This window comes from Kogia breviceps, chromosome 10 (assembly GCF_026419965.1).
Source record: "Kogia breviceps isolate mKogBre1 chromosome 10, mKogBre1 haplotype 1, whole genome shotgun sequence".
NCBI lineage: Eukaryota > Metazoa > Chordata > Mammalia > Artiodactyla > Physeteridae > Kogia > Kogia breviceps.
In genome coordinates this window covers 73,847,104-73,867,478 of record NC_081319.1, presented here as the reverse complement: position 1 = coordinate 73,867,478, position 20,375 = coordinate 73,847,104, and the positions used below count along the sequence as shown (strand labels likewise).

Genomic DNA, 20,375 nt, shown 5'->3' with positions numbered 1-20,375 from the left:
TCTGAGGTGATATATTTAAAACACCCAGCACAGTTCTTGGCACATCATGGGCACTCCATATCTGAAAAGTCCCTTCCCTGTATTTCAGTCTGAAAAAAAATCATAGGGAAAGATTTTCTTTGAGGAAAATATTGCTAGAGAAATGTGTAAGAAGGGCTCTGGGGCTTAGCAGCGAGAATAGTCACATCTGGCCTGGAGACTCTTCTTGGTAGAAGGAATCTAGTCACCTCAAATCCTACCTCTTTCCCTGGGTTCACTTTCTCCCCGGAGAAAATCGCAGAGCCACAATACCCAGGTCACGTTTCTCTGACATTTTACAACATATTAACTATGGCCACCCTAGTGTCTCATTCGTTACCCACAACCCAGTGGGTGGACTATCTAGTGTGGTAATCATTCCCATTTTACAGAAGAAAAAAGAAGTTCAGAGAGATTAAATAACTTGACTAAGGTCACACAGCTTGCAAGTGGCAGAGCCAGTAGTGAACAGAATCCCATGTTTCAGAAGACATGGAGAAAAGATTTACATCCAAGACCCTTACCTCTCCTCAAGGCCAGAGTTTATTGCTTGTGCTCTGTGCTTCTAGAACATTATGAACAAAACTCAGTTTTTCTTGAACTGACAGGTTTAAGGAAGTCATAAGTTTTCTATTGCAGATTATTAATCTATTACAGTGATTTCATCAGCCTGTGAAATAACTCTCTATATGATGTAAGTTGCATAGCTCCCCCTGCAATCCAAACCCACAAGCATCCCCGTGGATGCTGGGAGCCCCAGGATTCAGTGGCCCCAGGATACCCAGGGGCGGTCCCAGAGGTAAGTCCATGGGGGAGCTGTTTGCTGGGTGCCTGAGGAACACTGCTCCTGCCCTTCAGACAGGCTCCCACCCCCAGCCCTTTCCCTTCTCTCCCACCCCAGACTCTCAGAGTCCTTCTCCTGCAGGGGCCCTGGCTGTGACTTTCCCTCCACCCTTTGAGTCTAGATGCTCTGCTCGAACTTCCCACAAAAACATCCTAACAGGTGTCTCTGCTTCACCCCTTGCCTCCCTTTAATCACACACTGTTAATGTGTAAGTCAGATCACGCCACTTGTCTGCTCAGAAAAATCTAATGGCTTCCTATTACATATGGAATTTTCTGGAACAGACTATACAAGGCAATTTAGTGTTCAGGCTGAGCATTAGGGATTGACAACTCTGGGGAAGGAAGAGAGCAAGATGGAGTAGAAGGGGAAGTTAAGTTGCCATGCAGCTTGAACCAGCGACAACTTCAGCCCGTGAGGATTGTGGACAGCTCCCTTCAGGGATTTTTCCATGTTTCTCTAGCATCCCCCCAGCCACTTCCATCTCTACAATCATAGGAACAGAAGACACAGACCCGAGGGGTTCCCCTCTTCTGATCCCCTTCCTTCTCATTATCCCGGGGCTGTGTCACACCACCAGACAGGACAATATAGCCATTGTCTCACTAATTCTCTGATTTCATGTCTCCATGTCAATTAAATGTTTCTCTATTCCTATCCCACAGCTTGAGGAATAATATTAGTTTAACGTATTAAGAGGAAAGTAGTTAAATGTTTGTTCTTGGGTAATTGTATATGAATTGCATGACAATTGAGCTGGTGATGTAATTAGCAAATCTTAATTGGAGGTCCTTTTACAATCAATGTGTAATTTACTGACAACTGTGTCGCCTGAAGAGCAAATTAAATGCTTGTCATCGGCCTTCCACACCCATTATGTGCAGAGTCAGGCCCCTTCCTGGCTGGCTGCAGGGAACTCTTCTCTGCTGTCAGTTGGCCATGTGATCGCTAGGAAGTCCTGTTCCCTATCTGGAACTCGGTTTTATTTTCTGCAAACTGGGAGCCTTGGAAAGAACAGTACTGATGGGTCACGTGTATTGAGCACCTACAGAGAGTCAGATACTCAACTCACAAGCACCCGTGGTAACTCATTACATGTGTTCTAAGCACACGTGTTAACTCGTATGTGGGTAACTCATTTAGTCCCAACAACAACCCTACACTTAGATGCTGTATTTGTTATCTTCACTTTATAGAAAAGGAAACCAAAACACAGTGGAACTTGCCCAAGGAGTAAAGGAAAGGGACGTGGTGCCAGAGCCCATCCTGTTGTCAGGTAAGGCTACCACCTCTCATGACAATTTCTAGCTTCTCTTCTAGCTCAAAGGGTCTACATGCCCCAGTCCTCCAGACACCCAGATCCTTCCATCCCATTGTCATTATTTATCCCTCCCTGGCACAGAAACTTCTGAATAGTTGAATCCTTGGCTTTGACCTTTTCTGATTTGTTGCCAGCACCAGTGTGTGTTGTCCAGCTCCCATAGCCTCCCTCCATCAGTCAGGATGGGCTAGGGATTCTGCGGTAACAGCCCCAAATCGAAGTGGCTTTTACAACAACAGAGGTTTATTTCTCACTCAGCGTTCCATGTTCATGTTCAGCGTGGGAATTGTCAGCAAATGTTTTGCCCTGTTTTCTGGACTTCCAGCTGGCCACTTATGGCTCATCATAAACACCTGCAGTCCAGAAAACAGAGTGAAGTGTTTCCTTACAATTTCCAGCATCTCCATACATGATACCTCACTCTCCTCTCCTGGGCTCCTTCCTTCTTTGCCTCCTCCTTGCCCCCAAATTCCTGGCTTCATTCTGCCAGGGCCCTACATAATTAAGGCTGAGAAAATCCCATCAGTTCTTTCTTTATCTTGTAAGGGTCACAGTGGTTCCTGTCCCCTTGGGAGCAGACTCTGGTCTATCAGAGATTTCAGAGGGGAGCATCTGTCAGGATGATAAATGCTCCTCCCTCGATGATAATGATGATAAGCTCGATCCACAGCAATGGATGCATCACTTCCACCTCCCTTCCTACCACCCAGAGTGTGGATGGGAAGGAATAAAGCATAAAGAGAATGAAGGGGTCAGAGACCCCCCACCTGCTGTTTCTCAGCTATTCTCTTCAGTCCTAACCCCAGTCATGAATCATCATGTTCCTCCTTTCCTCTTAACTTCTTTCTCTTAAATTCAATATGAAGCCCCCTTCCTACTCCCTTTGATCTTTATTTTGACTTCCTTATACTCACCCCTCATTCTCCCAGTTCCCTTTGTTCTATTCCCCATAATGCCCTTCAACCATCTCTCTTTTTTTCTCCCTGTGTCCCTTTCCCAATGATTAATAGGGATGATTCTGGGTGGCAGGGGACAGAGTTCTTGCCCCAGCTTAGCCACTAATTTGCAGCATGATGCTGACAAAGGCACCAGGGGCAATTTTAGAGTCTGTCTTGCCCATTGCTTTATCTCAGCACCCAGCCGTGGCACATAGTAGGTACTCAATCATTGTTTCTAGGATAAATGAATAGCTGAATGAATGGCTAAATGATGTTTCCTCTAAAAGGCTCTCCAAGGACCCTCTCAGATCTGAGGTTCCATCTTTCTGTGTGATTCTATAAAATTCCCACTTCCAGACTGTCTTTTGGGACTGACAGGGCAGAGATACCAACTCAAATAGCAGCAAATGTGCAAGTGATTTTATACCTAATTGACAAACTAAATATAGACAAATCACTAGGACCAGATGGCACTCACCTGAGAGTAGTGAAGGAACTCAAGGGTGAAATTGGGGAATGCTGGCCAAAACGTGTAAGTGCTCATTACAAAGGGACGTGACGCCAGAGAGCTAGAGAGGGTGACTATGCCTCCACAAAGGACCCTGGGAGCTTGAACAGCGAGACTGGCTGTGAAAACAGGCAACTTATCCACATTTAGAATAAAGAGTAGTGGCATTAGCAAAAGCTATGTACCAGCGAGGAAGGCCACTTGGTTCTGTAAGAGGAAATCATTCCTGGCAAACTCTTCTAGAATTATATGTGGGGACCCACATGGAGAGTGGCAAACAGGAGCCAGTGGAGGAAATGAATCTAGGCTCTCAGAATTATATGCTAAAATCTGTAGAAAATGAAAAAAATGAATCGTCCAAGATCGGCTGTCTTAGAAGAAATTCTGATTTAAGATAGGAAACTTGTATGGGACTAATAATAATGCATAATCACAAAGGTTGTTTCAGCTTCTCAAAGATACTCTTGAAAAGTTGATCTTTACAACAACCTTGTAAAAGGGTAGAGCATTTTTTATTGGTTGTCATTTGAGAAGTGACACAGAGAAAATAAATGACTTGCCCAAGTCCTATACTCCTTCAATTCTCTGCCCCTCCATCCCTAGGGTGAGGAACACTGATATAGAAACATTCACGTCTCCATGAACTTGCCTGCCAAAGCAAACAGCCAAAGCAGCAGAAAATGCCCCTGTCTCATTGCCACCTTCCGAATCTCCCATGAGTGCACCTAGTGTTGGCGGGGGAGGAGCCTAATTTGCATCCAGAATCCTGGCTGCAAGGGAGTCTGGGAAAAGCAGTTTTAAGGTTTCTAGCTTTTGCAGTCGAGGAAGAAAATACTAGAAGTTGAGACTGAATGCTGAGGGCCAATTATCTGTATGCACCCTACTTTGTTAAAAAAAAAAAAAAAAAAAAGGAGGGGACATTCCAAGAGCAGGAAAAGGTATTTTCAAAGGAAGGCATTACAAAAGAGGATCATAGTGCTATAGACTGAATGTTTGTGTCTCCCCAGAATTCATAGGTTAAAACCCAGCCCCCAGAGTGATGGTATTAGGAGGTGGGGCATTTGGGGCTCGATTAGGTCATGAGAGTGGAACCCTCATGAATGGCATTGGTGTTCTTATGAAAAAGAGATTCCAAAAAAGAAAAAGAAAAAGACAAAGACTCCAGAGAGAGAGAGAGCTCTCTCATGGCTTCCACCATGGGAGGTCACAGGCAGGAGGTCACAGATGGCTGTCGATGAACCAGGAAGACAGTGAAGCTGCTGGCATCTTGATCTTAGACTTCCCAGCCTCCAGAACTATGAAAAATAAATGTTTGTTGTTCATTTGCCACCCAGGCTATGACACATAAGTTTGAAGCATCACGGCCCCTTGGCAAGACTGTACAGTGCCAAGGGCTCAGGCGATGGCCACTTTCTCTGCCCCTCTCCTCTCCTCACTTCCCTCGTGGGAAACATTGACCTTGTCCCATTGGGAAGTGTGGGAGGGAGAGGGGGTGGATTTCTTGTGACCAGGTCACCTATTATTCCTGCCCTGCGGGGACCAGGAAAGAGCTGATAGGACCAGAAGATGGAGGACAGGCTGTGACAATGAGTCACCGTGATCTTCCCTAACCCACCCACGTGGGGCTCTCTGCACCTCAGGAACAAATAAACACAAGGCACGTACATTATTAAGAGTAATTACACTGTTACTTATAGGTTCAATTAAATACTCTGGACATTTTTATAACATGATTTGAGGTGTGATGCATGCAGCAACAGCATTAACCTTTAATCACAGTTCTTTCCCTTTGAGATGCAGTAATGACCCTATTAATTAGTAATGAAATGATTAAATAGGAATAGAAGCCATCAAATCATGATTCCTCTCACTGGGCCTACTCCCTGGATTTAAAGGTGGCCTTTTGACCTTCCTCCCCAAAGAAAACACATCTCAGGTTGTGGGTGTGTATCTTAGGGGGAGAGGCTGAATCTTCTGCAGCCGCTGCTCTCCCAGAGGCACAGGGTGGAAAAATGGATAGGACGAGCGTTGCATAATCAGGGATGTGCAGTGTTCAGTCCTGGGATGTTTACTTGCTCCTTGGGTTATTGATAATTGTCCCTTCTGGGCACCACATTCGGGAATGTGGGGTGACGTGAGTTATGCAGTTCTGGGCAGTACTAGGGCCTTGATGAGATCAGCTCAGCCCTGACCATTTCCTTCTACTCATTTCCTGCTCCCACCTCCCAGTGCTGTACCCCCAACTCCTGAATCTCAATGGGTTTTTAGAGAATCCATTCACTTCCCATTTTCTGGGGTGTCTGAGGCCCTCAAACCATGTTACCACACCATCCGATCATCCACCCACTTGCCCCTGGGGTCCCGTTCAGACTACCTGTCTCCCACCGTGTATCAGGAATCATGGGAAGCACTGAAGGGATGAAAGCAAAAATCACTGCTCTTGGGGATCCCCGTCAAACCTGCTCATAAATTGTGTTGCAATAATTGCACTCCTACAGTAATTGAAGGATTGATAATAACTACAATAGAGAGAAGAGCATGGTCTGTCTAGGGGAAGCTCAGAGAAGGGGCAGCCGACTCAGCTGTGGTGTCAAGGAGGGCTTCCTAGAGGAGGTGACACCCAAGCCGAGACTTTTAGGGTAATTGAAGCCAACAAATGAAAAATTGCTCCTAGTTGCCCTTCTCTATCCTTAATTCAATAGAATACAACCATATACTACCATATACCATATAGCTCACCTGTATTCCTGGAAATCATCCTAGACTCTGCTTGCTTGGCCCCCCTATCCCAGTCCCCGACTATTGGGTCTGGCTTTGATGTAGCATCTCACTCTGGCCCCTGCAGACTCAGTGCCTGTATCAGGCTCACCAGTCAGAAACTCATGGTTACCTTCCGTGTCTCCCACCAGGGTTTCCTACATCAGCTTTCTGCCCCCATCTTCCTTGTGGGGCACACCTTCCCCAGCCCTTCTCCACTTGAGCTCCAGTGCTAGCTTGAATCCAGTTAGCACAGTCAGTTCTGTCCAATTTGACGAGACAACAGGATGACACCAGAGTATGTCTAAAAACACACATATATTGTGCTGTTAGCCTATCCAGCCACACAGCTGCCCTCACCGCCACCTTTCACCTACCACAAATCCTCGGCCCAACATATCTCTGGCGTATACTTTCCTTTCACTCCTTCAGAACTGATCAGACTTACAGAGTGGGTCTGGTTTTAGTTAAAATACAAGTTCATCTGCTTTAACTGAGGGACCAAATAAGACCGGCTCAAACAACAAAAAAGTTTATTCTTCTTTCATGTAGAAGTCTTAGTGAGTGGTCTAGGACTAACAAGGTGGCTCTGTAATCATTAGGAGCCCAGACTCCTTTTATCTTCTTGCTCTGCCAACCTCAACATGCAGCTCCCACCTCAGGACCCAAGGTGGCTGCCCCAGCTCCTGCCTTCCCAGGGAATGCAGGCCCACTCCTTTTTTTTTTTTTTTTTTTTAAAGTAGTTATGTATTCAGTATTTTATTTATTTTTATTTTTGGGTGTGTTGGGTCTTTGTTTCTGTGCAAGGGCTTTCTCTAGTTGCGGCAAGCGGGAGCCACTCTTCATCGCGGTGCACAGGCCTCTCATGGTCGCGGCCTCTCTTGTTGCAGAGCACAGGCTCCAGATGTGCAGGCTCAGTAGTTGTGGCTCGCAGGCCCAGTTGCTCCGCAGCATGTGGGATCTTCCCAGACCGGGGCTCGAACCCGTGTTCCCTGCATTGGCAGGCATATTCTCAACCACTGAGCCACCAAGGAAGCCCGCCACTCCTTTTAAGAACATAATTTGTGGGACTTCCCCAGTGGTGCACTGGTTAAGACTCTGTACTCTCAATGCAGGGGACCTGGGTTCGACCCCTGGTCAGGAAACTAGATCTCACATGCATGCTGCAACTAAGAGTTCACATGCCGTAACTAAGGAGCCTGCAAGTCACAACAGAGGAGCCCACCAGCCGCAACTAAGGAGCCCACTGGCTGCTACTAAGACCCAGCACAACCAAATAAATAAATAAATCAAATAAAAACATAATTTGTAATTCATTTTCACATCACTTCTGCTCACAATCATCAGCACTTAATGATTCACAGGAGGCTGGGAAATGTATTCTGGTGGCCATGTGTGGCCAACTATCTTATCTTATGTAACAAGATAAGAATGGGTTTGGGGAGACAAGTAGCAGACTCTGCCAGAATCTTTATAAATTTGCGACTGTGGGCCTCCCTGGACTTAACAGGATGCCAGGAGGCCTGATAATCTTCTGCCTGTAGCCTCTCAGCCCCTCTTCTCCCTCCTCCCAGTTGTTCATTCATTCAAAGTGTATTGAGCAGCTACTAAAGTGTAGGCCCTGGGGCTTGGTAAATGATTAACTCACTCATTGTTAAATGAGAGACAAATTATGGATAACTAACTGCAAGATGTGTTTGAAAATGAGAAGCTTCCTTAAAAGGGTGAAGATAAAGAACTATGGAAGTTTAGAGCATGGAGAGTTCTTTCTGGAAGGATGAGAAAGACGACATGGAGGAGGTTGCATGTGAGCTGGACTTTGGAGGTCGAGTAGGATTTGCAGACTCATAACGCTGTGATGGGTGACCATTCTCTTTTCTTCATAGAGTTTTTAGGAAGGCTGCAGGGAGCTCATGTCTTCCTGTAGTGAGAAACCAGGCACAGCAGAGAGAGGAAAGAGGGGCCTCCCCACCTGGCTGTGGTCCCCAGGAGAGAGCTGTGCCCTACTGAAGGAGTTTGGGAGAATCCCAGAATTCAGGTTACACCCTGTGCCAGGCTCTATGGGGACTTCGACACAGGCCTGGCCTCAAGGTGTTTGTAATCTCATTAGGGTTTAAAATGGCAGCCAGCAATTGTATACATCAATAATTGTTAGCTATTATTATTATTAATTATGGTTAGCTAATTATTATTCATTTTTAATATTACATTATTAATGTTGAGACAAAAATAAGAATAGAGAACTGCTCTAGGTGCTTAGAAAGGGCTACAGCTACCCAGGAAGAGAAGAGATCCTTGTGGGTTGATGCAGTCAGGGGACTGGAATTTCAGATGATCCTTGAAGGATGGGTGGGACTTTGAAAGGTGGAAAGGAGCTCATGAAGAATTCCATGGAGAAGACTGGTAGGCAGGAAGAGATATTGTTGTTCCAGGAGACCATGGTGTGTTAGTTTGGGTTCCCCAAAAACAGACTGAAAAAGGACTTGTGTACAAGTAGTTTACATGGGAAGTGATCTCAGAGAGTGAGAGCAAAGGACCAGGGCAGTGAATCGGGGAAGGAGGGAGAACCAGCTAAGGATGTGCTGCAATGCAGGCTGAGGTGGGGTGGGAGCTGTCAGAGAACATGTCCAGGAAGCTGCTCTCAGTCTGTGCAGAACAGGGTACCACAGATGGTGCTGGAGGAGGGGGAGGCCAATAGGATGGGAAGTGGTACCCAAGAGACGTCTGATTCAAGAAGCTCGAGGGATTCTGCTGAAGTGAGGGCATCTCAGGTCTCCATAGACCTGGGAGGGTAACTCAGCTTGTGTAAAAAGTGGGAGCACGAGAAGAGGGGAGGGGATGAAAGGAGGGGAGAGGGAGATGGGGAGAGAATTGGAGGGAGGGGAGGGGGAGGAGGGATGTACTCATGATGTGCTGTCTCCCTTCCATGATTTATAATAAAATGTCTCCCGTGAGGAGGCTGCAGTGCATGACTGCAGGGATGGGAAGGGAGAAATGCTGGGGGTGAGGTGGGATGACCCTTCTGAGCATGTGCCCAGAGAGCAGGGGAGCCCCCAGGGTGCAGAGGAGGAAGGGCTGGAATTAAAAGCCAGCATGAGTGCTGGGAAGTGGATGAACATGTAGGGTTTCCTGATGTGAGGACAGGTCAGGCCCCTTCTGGGGCTCAGCTTCCTTATCTAAGGGGGTTGGACCCGTGCTCTCATTCTTACTTCAGAACTATTGACAGATTCTTTGGAGTTCCTGGAGCCAGTACAAACAAGAGGTGTAAGCCTTGGACAGCGTCCAGGATGCCATCAGCCTTGAGTAGGTCGTTATATGAAATTGCATCAATATGATGCACAAGATGGTGGGGGAGTGTCCACTTGGCAGGAATGATATTCCATCCAGAAGCTTGGAAGGTGACAGAGGAAGAGGATGACACGTTAATAAGAGCTAACGGTGACTGCACATTGACCGTGGTCCAGGCACTGTTCTAAGCCCTCTACATGAGTTAATTTACTCAATCCTTGCAATAATCCCTTAAGGAAGATGCATCTGGGGGAAAGTGTGCCTGTGAGGAGGACAGCATGGAAACATGAAAGAAGTGAATTGTATTCTTTATTGGGACCCCAGATGGTCAATGGGCAACTTGTTTCTGACTGCTGGGTCCATCTCCTAATGTGCAAAACACAGATGGGGGCACTAGTTGTGCAGATTAGTCATCCTATTCAGAAAGACATTTCCCAGCGTGCCTGGCCCATAGTAGGTGCTGTTAGTGGTACCTGAGAGATAGAATTTGGATACACAAACATTGAAGCTCCAGGACTTTTCAATGTTTGGGAAAAAGAGGGAGAAATGTTTGAAATCGGCACCATCCTGGACTCCAAAATACTTGGTTTGCCCATAACATTTTATTTACTCATAAAACAAGTATCTGCGGGTACCCACCCTGTTCTAGGCTCAGGGAATGCAACCTTGAGTCAGGTAGACATTCCTTGACCTTGCACAAGTCAGTCCTTGTGGGGAGCCACTGGATGGGGTTAAGTAGCTGGGAGGGTCACTCTTTTTAGCATGTCACTCTGGTTTGAACGAGGAAAAAGATTAAAAGGGGGCAGCGGGGCAGGGCAAGATTTTGTAAAGCTTTGGGCAAGACACAGTTGTGCCAGACAGCTTCTTTTGCCTCTCTTGATTCACTCTTAGCCCTGCTCTGTGCCCCTGGGAAGCAGACCTAGGCTTCCATCAATGGGCTCCCATCTCCTCTGGCTTCCATTTGGGTTTAGCCAGAAAGGAGCACTGGCAGGAGATAGAGGGAGGAAGGAGAGTGAGGTGGGGGTACTCATCCCTCACCCCAGTTGGTGCAGGCAGACTGTGTCCCTCGTTCCTTTAACCTAAAGCCATATCTCAGGACCACAGTTTTGTAAATTGTTCTTTGTTAACCTCTCAACAAATTGCCCAGTTTGAGTGTGACATCTGGGTCCAATCAGGATCTGACAGTGATGGCGGCTCGAACTAAGGTGCCGACTGTGGACTTGGAGAGAAGTGGGTGGATTCAAGAGCTGTCTAAGAGGGGCTTGTGACTTCTGCCCCTCAATTGTCTTATATTGTCATTTAATCTTTTTATAAACAATGGATCTTGGTTCTTTTGTCAGTCTGGTTCCTTTAGGAAACAGATGCCAAGATAGAAGTGCAAGAGATTTCTTGGAGAAACTCTTGTGAAAGATAAGGGGTATGGGGAGAGGGAGCCAGATGAGGCAAGGAGAGCCTTCAGACTGTGATGCAGGTCTGACCATTGAGAAAGGAGAGAGGGAAGGAAGGGGGATGGGGCAGGAAGAGCCTAAGACTGAAGTGCAGCTCTGAGAAAGTCTGGCCAGGCTTTGGGAGCCCTAGACCCCATCCACCCACCCCCCATTAGAGAAGTTCCACGCTGGGCAGGAATGGCTCAGCTCTAGTATATCTCCGCATCTCTGCCCTACCCCACTACCCAACCCCCGCTCCCGCCCCATGCTCTGTCTTTGCTGAAAGGATCCTGGGGAAGACTGTGGCCTTGGCATGAACCTTCTCATAGATTCCAAAGGCAGATTATTGCAGCAGGTTCTAGAACTTGAAGGGAATTTGAGCAGTGCACCACCAAGATTGCCACAGTGATCCAACCAGATATCTGCTCCTTGGGGGCCTGAAATAGTACCAGGCATATCATGGGAACTGAGTAAGGCCTGGAATGAACTACAAAATGAATGCCCCCTTATATACCTATGGGGGGTGGGGGCATGTAATCAAGGGCATGTTCTGTAAAAACCAGTTTGTGCAAGTGGGACCTTCAGAACTGTGTTTAATTTTAAAGTCCTGCCATGACTGGATTGAAGCTGGTCAGAGCTGGTTTGGTTCTCCCGTGAGCCCCCAGCACCAGCTTGTAAGGACTGTCTTCATGGGCTGAGGCTGACCCTCTGGAGAACAGAACTTGTCTTTCCCCAAAAAAGGACAGTCATGTACATTTTCCTTGGTGGCAGTGGAGATCAGACAAATCTGGGCTTAAATTTCAATTCTGCTACTGACTAGCTATGAGCCCTTAGGCAAAACTAACCTCTCAGATTCCTCATTCTCTAACAATAGTTTTTGGGGCACCTATTGTATATCAGATAGTAGTAGTTCATGCTAGGAGTGTTATACACTGCTATGGACTGAATATTTGTGTCCCACCAAAATTCATCAGTTGAAGCCTAATCTCCAACGTGCTGGTGTTTGGAGGTGGGGCCTTTGGGAGATGTTTAGGTCATGAGAGTGGCGCCCTCATGAGTGGGATTAGTGCCCTTTTCAAAAAGGCCCCAGATGGATCCTTCACTCCGTCCACCATGTGAGGACATAGTGAAAAGACAGCTGCCTAGGAACCAAAAAGTAGGCTCTCACCGGACACCAAGTCTTCCTTGGTCTTGGATTTTCCAGCCTCTAGAAATGTGAGAAATAAATTTCTGTTATTTATAAGCTACCTAGTCTATGGTAATTTTTTATAGTAGCCTGAACAGACAAGAGACGTGCACCTTATGTAGTTAACCCTCATTTTACAGATGAGGAAACAGGCTCAAAGAAGTTTAGTGACTTGTCAAGAGTCACCCAGGTCAAAAAGGGAAGGATCAGGAATTAGGCCCAAGTCTATCTGATGACAAAGCCCATTGTCAATACCTCTACACTGTCTCCAGATAAATTCAGGAGAGGAATATCAGAATCTAAGACTGCGAACCTCTCCATGGATACCCAATATCATTCTCTTGTTTACTGAATGTTTTCCCTCTTCATCTTTAAAAATGTTCCAGACACGTGGTGGAACACAGTGAATGCTGCTCCGCTGTCCTTTGTTTGCTTATCCGGCTCCCTTGCTCTGCATTCCACCTCTCCCTCTCACCTCCTTGCAGAATTCTTCATGCCTTTGGCCCCTCATCCTGCCAGTTTCCCTACCTCCCTCACCTCCTCCAGTTTCTCTTGTCTCCTGCCCTCCACACCCTCTCCCAGCTCCTCCTCTGCCCTCCGCCTTGCTGGGCCATGCTCTTCAGACATCTCATTAAAGTAATTGTTGACCTGAATTCTTATTCCAGTACATCTATAATTATGCGCCACAGGAAACCCTGAGGGATTCAAAACAGACTCTTAATCTATTTCACATGATTCAAAAACAGCTCCCAGGAAAGCAGTTTAATAGCCACAATTAACAGAATGCTGCTCGGCCATCCATGGGAGAGGTTCCCGGCCCAGCACTACCCACCTCCCTGGGCTCCGTGCTCAGAGACATCAAACGTCCCCTCCAAAATGAGTAAGGCTTTAGGGTTTAATTTAGTTAATTAACTGGATGTGAAGGTAGCTGGGGAATTTTGTGAAAAGTGTTCCCCTGTCCTTTCCATCTCTCCTCTGAGCTGGAGGACCCCACTCAGGCCCTGAAAACTCGGTTTGTATCCACCTCTATGTAGAGTTCTCTTCACCAGCCCGGGGCAGTGTGTGTGTGTGTGAATGTTGTACTGAGTTAGCAGCAAGACCAGAGACTCCACCCACCCTGCCTTTCTCTGCATCCACTTTCTACCAAGCACAAATGCTTCTCTCCACTCCCCCTTCTGTGAAATGCCCACCACAAGGCTTCGCTTCGTGGATGCTGGGAGCTAGTACCGCAGGAAGGCACCCTCATGAGAATGAGTTCCTATGGAAGGTTCCATGAAGGGTGTGGTCCACCCCCTGGTTCAAAGGACTCGTTCCAGGGCCCACCTGGAAGAGGGCTTGACTGGGTAACCTCTTGGGCAAGTCTTCCCACCCTCGGGTTCTATGCTAGTTGAACATCACTTTTCTAAACTCTCATCTGTCCTTCCAATGAGACTAGTTCATGTGTCATCCATAACAGTGGTTCCAGAATTCCAGCATGAACCAAGATCTCCTGGATGGCTTGTTAAAACAAGTTTCTGATTCTGAAGAAGGGCCCAAGAATTTGCATTTCTAAAGAGTTCCCTGGTGGTGATAATGCTGTTGAATACAAAGTCTTTGACCTTGTCAAAGTCTGTTCCCAGTACCAGCAGCATGAGCATCACCTGGAAACATTTGAAAATGCAGAATCTCGGACCCCAACCCACACCTACTGAATCAGAGTCTACATTTTAACAAGGTCCCCGGGGGACCTGTGCGCACAGTGACATGTGAGAAGCCCTGGTTTAGAGGAAAGCCCTCAGGGTTCCAGGTAAGCGTGGAGTTGGGAGAAGGTGGACAGGGATGACTGTCCCCATCCTGCCAGGGACATGACAAGAAACCACCCTCTTCAGAACAGCCTCCACCTCGCCCTCTCACACACACTCACACCTGCTTCAGCCACCACCCATGAAAGTGATCTAATTGCCCATCTCTGCCAAGGCCCCAGCTCGGGGATGGGTATTTTCGCAGGGAGTTTCACTAGGGGAGGAGACTCTGCCCCACAGGTTGTAGGCTTGCTGTTCGCACTTCGGTTCCTCCTCAAATACTCACTTGCCACGGCTGCTCCAGCCCCATAGTTGCTTATCAGTTCCTCCTTTGGGAGGGAAACAGGCAGCCATTATACCCCTTTTGCTTCCAGAATCTTCTTCCAGAAACTAATTAGAAATCCATAAGTTTGTTCTTTCTTAGTATTATGATACAATGACAGCCCTCATGATGCAAAGTCATTATATATCACAGACAAAATTAATCATTTATAGTTTATTTCTCTGAAAATGGATAAGTCATCGTCTCCAATAACAAGAGTATGAACACATCAGTCACCCTCTCCATCCTGAGCTACACAAGGCCCTCTTGTGCTCAGAGATCTGACTCTACCAGGAGCATGTGGACTAAGTGGGGGAAGGCACAGTGGGTTAGGAGCCTTTACAACACCCCTTTAACCTCCCAGCAATTCTCAATATGCCTCTGTTGCCTAGACTTTGGTTTACATCTGTGTTGAATTTACATTTTTTCTGTTAGAACAAGTGAATTATATCTAGCCCAATGAGGTTTAGCTGTTATGATTTACCCAAGAATATTACATGGCAGATGATAATGATAGTAATAATTTAGTACTTACTATGTGCCAGTCACTATTCCTTTTTCTATGTATTAGCTGATTTAAACCTCACAATAATCCTGGGAGATGAGTAATATTATAATCATCCCCATTTTACCTACAAAGAAACTGAAGCTTTAAAGAGATTACATAACTTGTACAAAGTCACATAAGGTTACAGGCTAGTAAGCCACAGAGCCACGAGGTGAAACCAGAGTCTACATGTTTAAAGACCACACTATACCCCCCCTCCCAAGTTCTCAAAGTTTATTCATAGTTGTGTCAAGGAGAACATGAACTCATAAACTATGCATAAAGGAGAGGAAACCTAGTTCTTGCCCTGAAGTCTCTTCCTTCTCTCACTCTGGTAATATTTGCTCTTCCTGATCTTACAAGCCAGCTTTATGGAGTTGGAACTGTTTCTAGAGCCCAAGGAAGTCTAGAACTTTCTCTCATGTCCCTCCAGACCCAACTCTGTGGCTATAGAGAAAACACTGAAGGAGGCAGAATTTACTTGATTTCTCTGCGGCCATCTCCTCCTCCTTTTCCTTTTTTTCAATCATTCATTCAAGAAACACATTACATTTGTACCACATTCTTGGCACAGATTTGAAGAAGTCGTCCTTCCAGGTGCTTACAATGCAATGATGTAGACAAGTGTGACAGCAACCGAACACAAAGCAAATAGAGTGTGTGTTACATGGAGGTGCAAGTGATGCTATGACAGAGCAAAGCAAGAGCAATTTATTAATCAGGGTGTGAGATCCTTTAGGGAGAAGACCAGATGTTGGTCATATCAATTCCCTAACCACCTCAGAAAATGCTTGACAAACACTTGGTGAGCAGGTGGAATCAATCTGGGAGATCCGAGAAGACACCACAAAGATTTAGCATCTCAGCTGGGTCTCAAATAATGGATAGAATTTTGTGGCAGACAATGAGGAAAAGGACGGACTGGGGAACCGCAGGAGTAAAGACAGGAAGTCAGAACAATGAAGCGCTTGTTGAAAGAAGGAGGGAATTGACAGTGTTTTTGACTAGGAAACAAGTTGATGTTTACAGAATCAGCTTTCAAATATGCAACAAGAAAGCGAATTAACCACTGAGTTTAACGTTTTTCCTTTCTTGAAGTTATTCTGATCCCAGGGTGGGTATCTTAAGTTCCCTTGCCACAGGCATGGTGCACAGAAAGCCAGCTTCTGGCCAAAAGTCCTGCGTGTTCCCACCATCTTCTGGCCAAAAGTCCTGCGTGTTCCCACCATCTTCTGGCTGCCCTCAAATTTTCTCATTCCACCCCCAAGTTCCTCCCATCGAAAGGCTCCTGCCTGACCCTGTCACCTCACTCAGATCCAGAAGGCGAACAGCAGCTAAACTCATAAACTGATTCTGGTGAATTGACTTCTATAGGGTGCTTCCCACCTGTGGCTCATTCCTTGAAGGGCAGAGAGGTTGTGAAAATCAGGACTAGGCCTGCCCCCTCTAAAACTCTGCGTTTTTCTTTCTTTTCCAGAAACAATGCTTGTTCGGGGCAGCTACTGGAGAAACTCAAATCCAAAGGAGGAATAGGGAATACTGGGATACCCATAACAGGTAAACAGAAGCCATTTCTTAGAAGGGAATTTTTGAATACCATCTTGTAGCAGTTTGCCAATGTCCTTAAGGACACAAATCCTCGGGATGCTCCTGGAAAACCACAGACTCCCAAGACCTCATTCAGGACCTTCTGAATCATAATTTCCAGGAAAGAGCCCTGATTTATAAGCACTTCAGGTGATTCTTAACAACAGGGCATTTGGGTGAACGTAGAAAAGAATGATATATTCTGCCTTTGAAGAGACTCTTTCGTTTTCCAGTCACAGTCGCTGCTAGGATTGTTTTTAAGCAAGGGTTGGGTGCTGACTACAATTAAAGCGCCCCCTTAACTTTCACTGCACTTGGTGACTTACAAACAGGAAATGAGCAGAGGGGGCGGGAGCTAGCTGCTGGTTGAGAGAGAGGGAGCCAATGAGAAACAGAGGAGCTGCTGCCCACCCAGAATGCATTGGGGCAGGGGTGGGACTAGGCTCCGTGGCCTATAAAACTTGCACTCAGGGCAGGCGTTTGGCTTGGTTAGGACGGTTATGGGTGGGGAGGTTGGTGGGTGCGGTGGTACCTGTGAGGGCTCCGGATGGGGGCTGTCTCCAAACGCCAGTCTCTGTTGGTGCTCTCTTGTGTGGTTTTTTTCTTTTCTTTACAGATAGTCCTGGGGTCATAAGACTAAGGCTCCTGCTTCTTTCTCCAGGGGACTTTTTCTGTCTGCTTTCTTACAGCTGGAAGACTTTATCCATAGGTTTTCTTTTCTCAACTGGTGGAAGCTTTAAAAACCTTTCTTGGTAGCTAAAACAAAGAGCTAGGGTTTTTTCCTTGTTTGGGAAAGCTGTCTTTTCTCTGGGAACGATTTCTTTCTGGGCGTGGAGTGTTCCAGGGACTAATGGCCTATTGGTGGTCATGGGGTGGAGGAAGGCTTGCTCTGCCAAACCCCACAGCTGTAAGCTTTGAGTTAACACGGAGAGCATAGGACCCTGAGTTGGAATGTGTGCACTGGAGGGGATGACTTTGCTGTCTCTCAGTCGCAAAAGCCAAAAACTAGCTCCTGGTAGGCAGTGACTTAGCTCTAGCCCTTCCTCTGATGGTGTGGTAAACTCGGCTTTCCTGCTCAAGTCCGTTCCAAACAAACTGTGGCCTGGCTTCTGTGGCCTGGCTTCTGTGGCCAGGTCTCAGAGATGTCAGCCCCACTTGCTTGCTTTCCTGCTGTTCCTTTTAAGCATCCTCAAGGTCTCTTCTGGGAATAAGCTACTGCAGAGTAGGGTTTGCTGTTGGCAAAGCCAGGATAGATAAATCTGGCAAAAACTAAAATGAGTTTGGAGACCCACATGTTTCTCTCCAGCTGAAAAGAGTATCAGTGTGAGTTGAACTAGGACAGCAGATAGTAGTTAAGGCATCAGCCCTTGAAGATGAGGGTTTCTTCCTGTGGTTTGTGTTGTTCAAATCCTCCTTAGGGGAGGATCCATTCCAGGGGAGTGCCCAAGTAGGAACTGGACTGACTGGAGTTTCTCTAATAGTATCATAGCTAAACACCTCCTGCGGGGCTCCCTGCTGGCATAGGTCTAGATTGAGGTCCTCTCTCACCTGGAAGAGTAGCTCGTAGAGCCCCATAGCTGTGATGACTGCAGCGCCTACAGCATAGGGGTGATGATCCTGGCCTGTCTGAAAGGGCCCGGTATTAAAACAAACTCCAAAAGGCTGAAGAAGGTTTTAAAGAAGCAAATAAAGTCTTAAGTGCTCAGAAGAGGAACTCCAGGGAATCAGCAGGCAACTGACCACATGTGCTGGCCTGAGAAGTGGGAGAAGCCAGGGCCTGGATGCAGCTCAACCTGCTGAACTGGGAAACCGAGTGGGCAGTGCCAACCTCATCTGAAAATTCGGTGAGTCCTGTTGGTGTGGAGTTTGTCCAGCAAAACCAGTTCTGGGCCAAACTTGATGAGGGCTTAAATATCAGTTTCTAAGGCAGCTCCTCTGAAAATGACTTCGTTTCAGGAGCTGTCGCTTTTGTTGAAATTGGAGGTGGGAGTGCTGAGGTCTGGGATCTGTCTCCTTTCGGGACTTGCAGCGGAGCCACTGTTGACCAGAGCCTCAGTCTCACGGAAGTGCCCTCATAGCCACGTGGTGTGTGACAGGATATGGGCTGGAGCTCACCTGGGTTATGTCTCTGGCTCTGTTGCTTACTAGCTCTGAGAACCTGGGCAAGTGATGACTGATCTCTGGGAAAGCGGCTTTAAACAGGTCTTGTGATGTGATGAGACTGTAGAGCAGTGCCCATCATAGTATGTGCTCAGCACACATTAGTTGCTGCCCGGTAGAGTGCCCTATCTGGTGCAGAGCTCCTGGCATTCTGTGTCACAGGCATCTTACTTGGCACCTTCCTTCCTGCAGCATGGAACCTCCTGTTAATCTGTTATAATTATCTTATAACCTCCCTGTAGCCTGGCAGCCTCTCTGAACCCAGCTTGGTACCTCATGCTTGCATAGCTCCCTCACCTACCCAGGTAGAGACTCTGTCCCTGAATTGTATGAGCCTGTTCTTATCCTGAACAATTGCTTCAAATGCCGTATGTTAAGACCTGGATGAAAGTTGCTTGTTAATTGCTCAGGGTTCAAAGTACGGCTGACTTTTTAACACGGTCAGAGCCAGGCCAGCTCACCTGGAAGAAATTGTAAATACAACTTGGGGAGGGGATTTATAATAAATGTTGGGGGAGAGTTATAATAAATGACTGATGTCAATAGGAATGCAAGGAAGGTTGGAATAAGATAGCATGGGGGGTATGTATTTATAAATGAATAAAATATGTATTCCTGGAGGAAAAAAAAAACACCGCATTTTCTGCCCTAATGAAAGACTAAAAGGGGGACAGATAGAATCTTGATCTTTTAGGTCGAAGCCTCTCTTTGCCAGTTTGTCTACAAGTGCCACTGGCTGCAACCTGAGTTCTTGGCCTCAGGGTCATGTAGCCACAGCTGTAACTTATTCCGGAAAGGTAGCCAGGAACTCATATTCAGCCCAGCGCTCCGCTCCGCTTAGCATCAAGTTCCTGGGGGCAGTCAGTGACTGAAACCCAGGGCCAGTATGTGCCTGAGCCTGAAAGGGCCTGGTGCTGTGCAGTCTGGGCTGCCCCTCGGAGCCAACCTCACCTGGGTGACACTGGGTTCTGTGCCAAGCCGTGAGCCTGAAGTGCACACACTTGCACATTATAGTCCTGGAGGGGTCCTGGCCTTACTCAGCTGGCAGCCAGGTAGGAGCATGCTAAGCGACGGCTAACATGGGGCTGCCAGCTGCTGCTGATAATGGGCTGATAAATCCAACGGCTTATTTGGGCTTAGTTCCGTATCCTGCTTTCTTTATAGCAGGAGAACTCCTCCCATCTGAGTGGAGAGGAGGATGGGTCCAGAACTAGGCAGAATCTAGACTGTAGGTTCGCTACAGGGAAGCTGCTCCTGACAAAGCTCTAAACTGGCCCACCACATTCTCTGCCATGGAGGGTCTTAAAGCCAAAAGGTTGAGGTCACAGGCCTCAGGGCCACATACAGCTTCAGCCTGGATTCACTGCTTATTTCTCATGTCTTGAATGAGTTGCTTAAGTTCTCTGAGCATCTGACCTGTGCAAATGGGTAAACTAAAAGCTAACTCTGAGCCATGAGGCTTTGATGGTGATGCTAGGAATCTTGACTTACTTCCAGTCCTATGACTAACTATTGACAGGCCTGTTCTCACGTACCTGCCCAAGTCACCTGGTATCAGTTCCATCCAGGTGTATTTGAGAGGCTTCTGTCCTCTGTGTAGCTCCCTTCCCTTAGTGTAAGCTACCCTCAAGCCTTACCTGGGCTTCATCTCCCTCTTCCAGGTTGGTTCCTGGGGTTCCCTCTTCATCACT

The 20,375-nt window shown here is 46.9% G+C and overlaps 1 long non-coding RNA gene across 1 annotated transcript in view; it reads left to right on the top strand.

Annotated features, from left to right (window-relative positions):
* Positions 1-2,100: 2,100 nt before the first annotated feature.
* The window catches only part of LOC136794924 (uncharacterized), a 50,639-nt gene continuing 32,364 nt past the window's right edge, over positions 2,101-20,375 (top strand). The window contains exons 1-2 of the long non-coding RNA XR_010842389.1: positions 2,101-2,138; positions 16,415-16,494. This is a non-coding gene — a long non-coding RNA (uncharacterized lncRNA). The remainder of the gene's footprint in view (positions 2,139-16,414; positions 16,495-20,375) is intronic.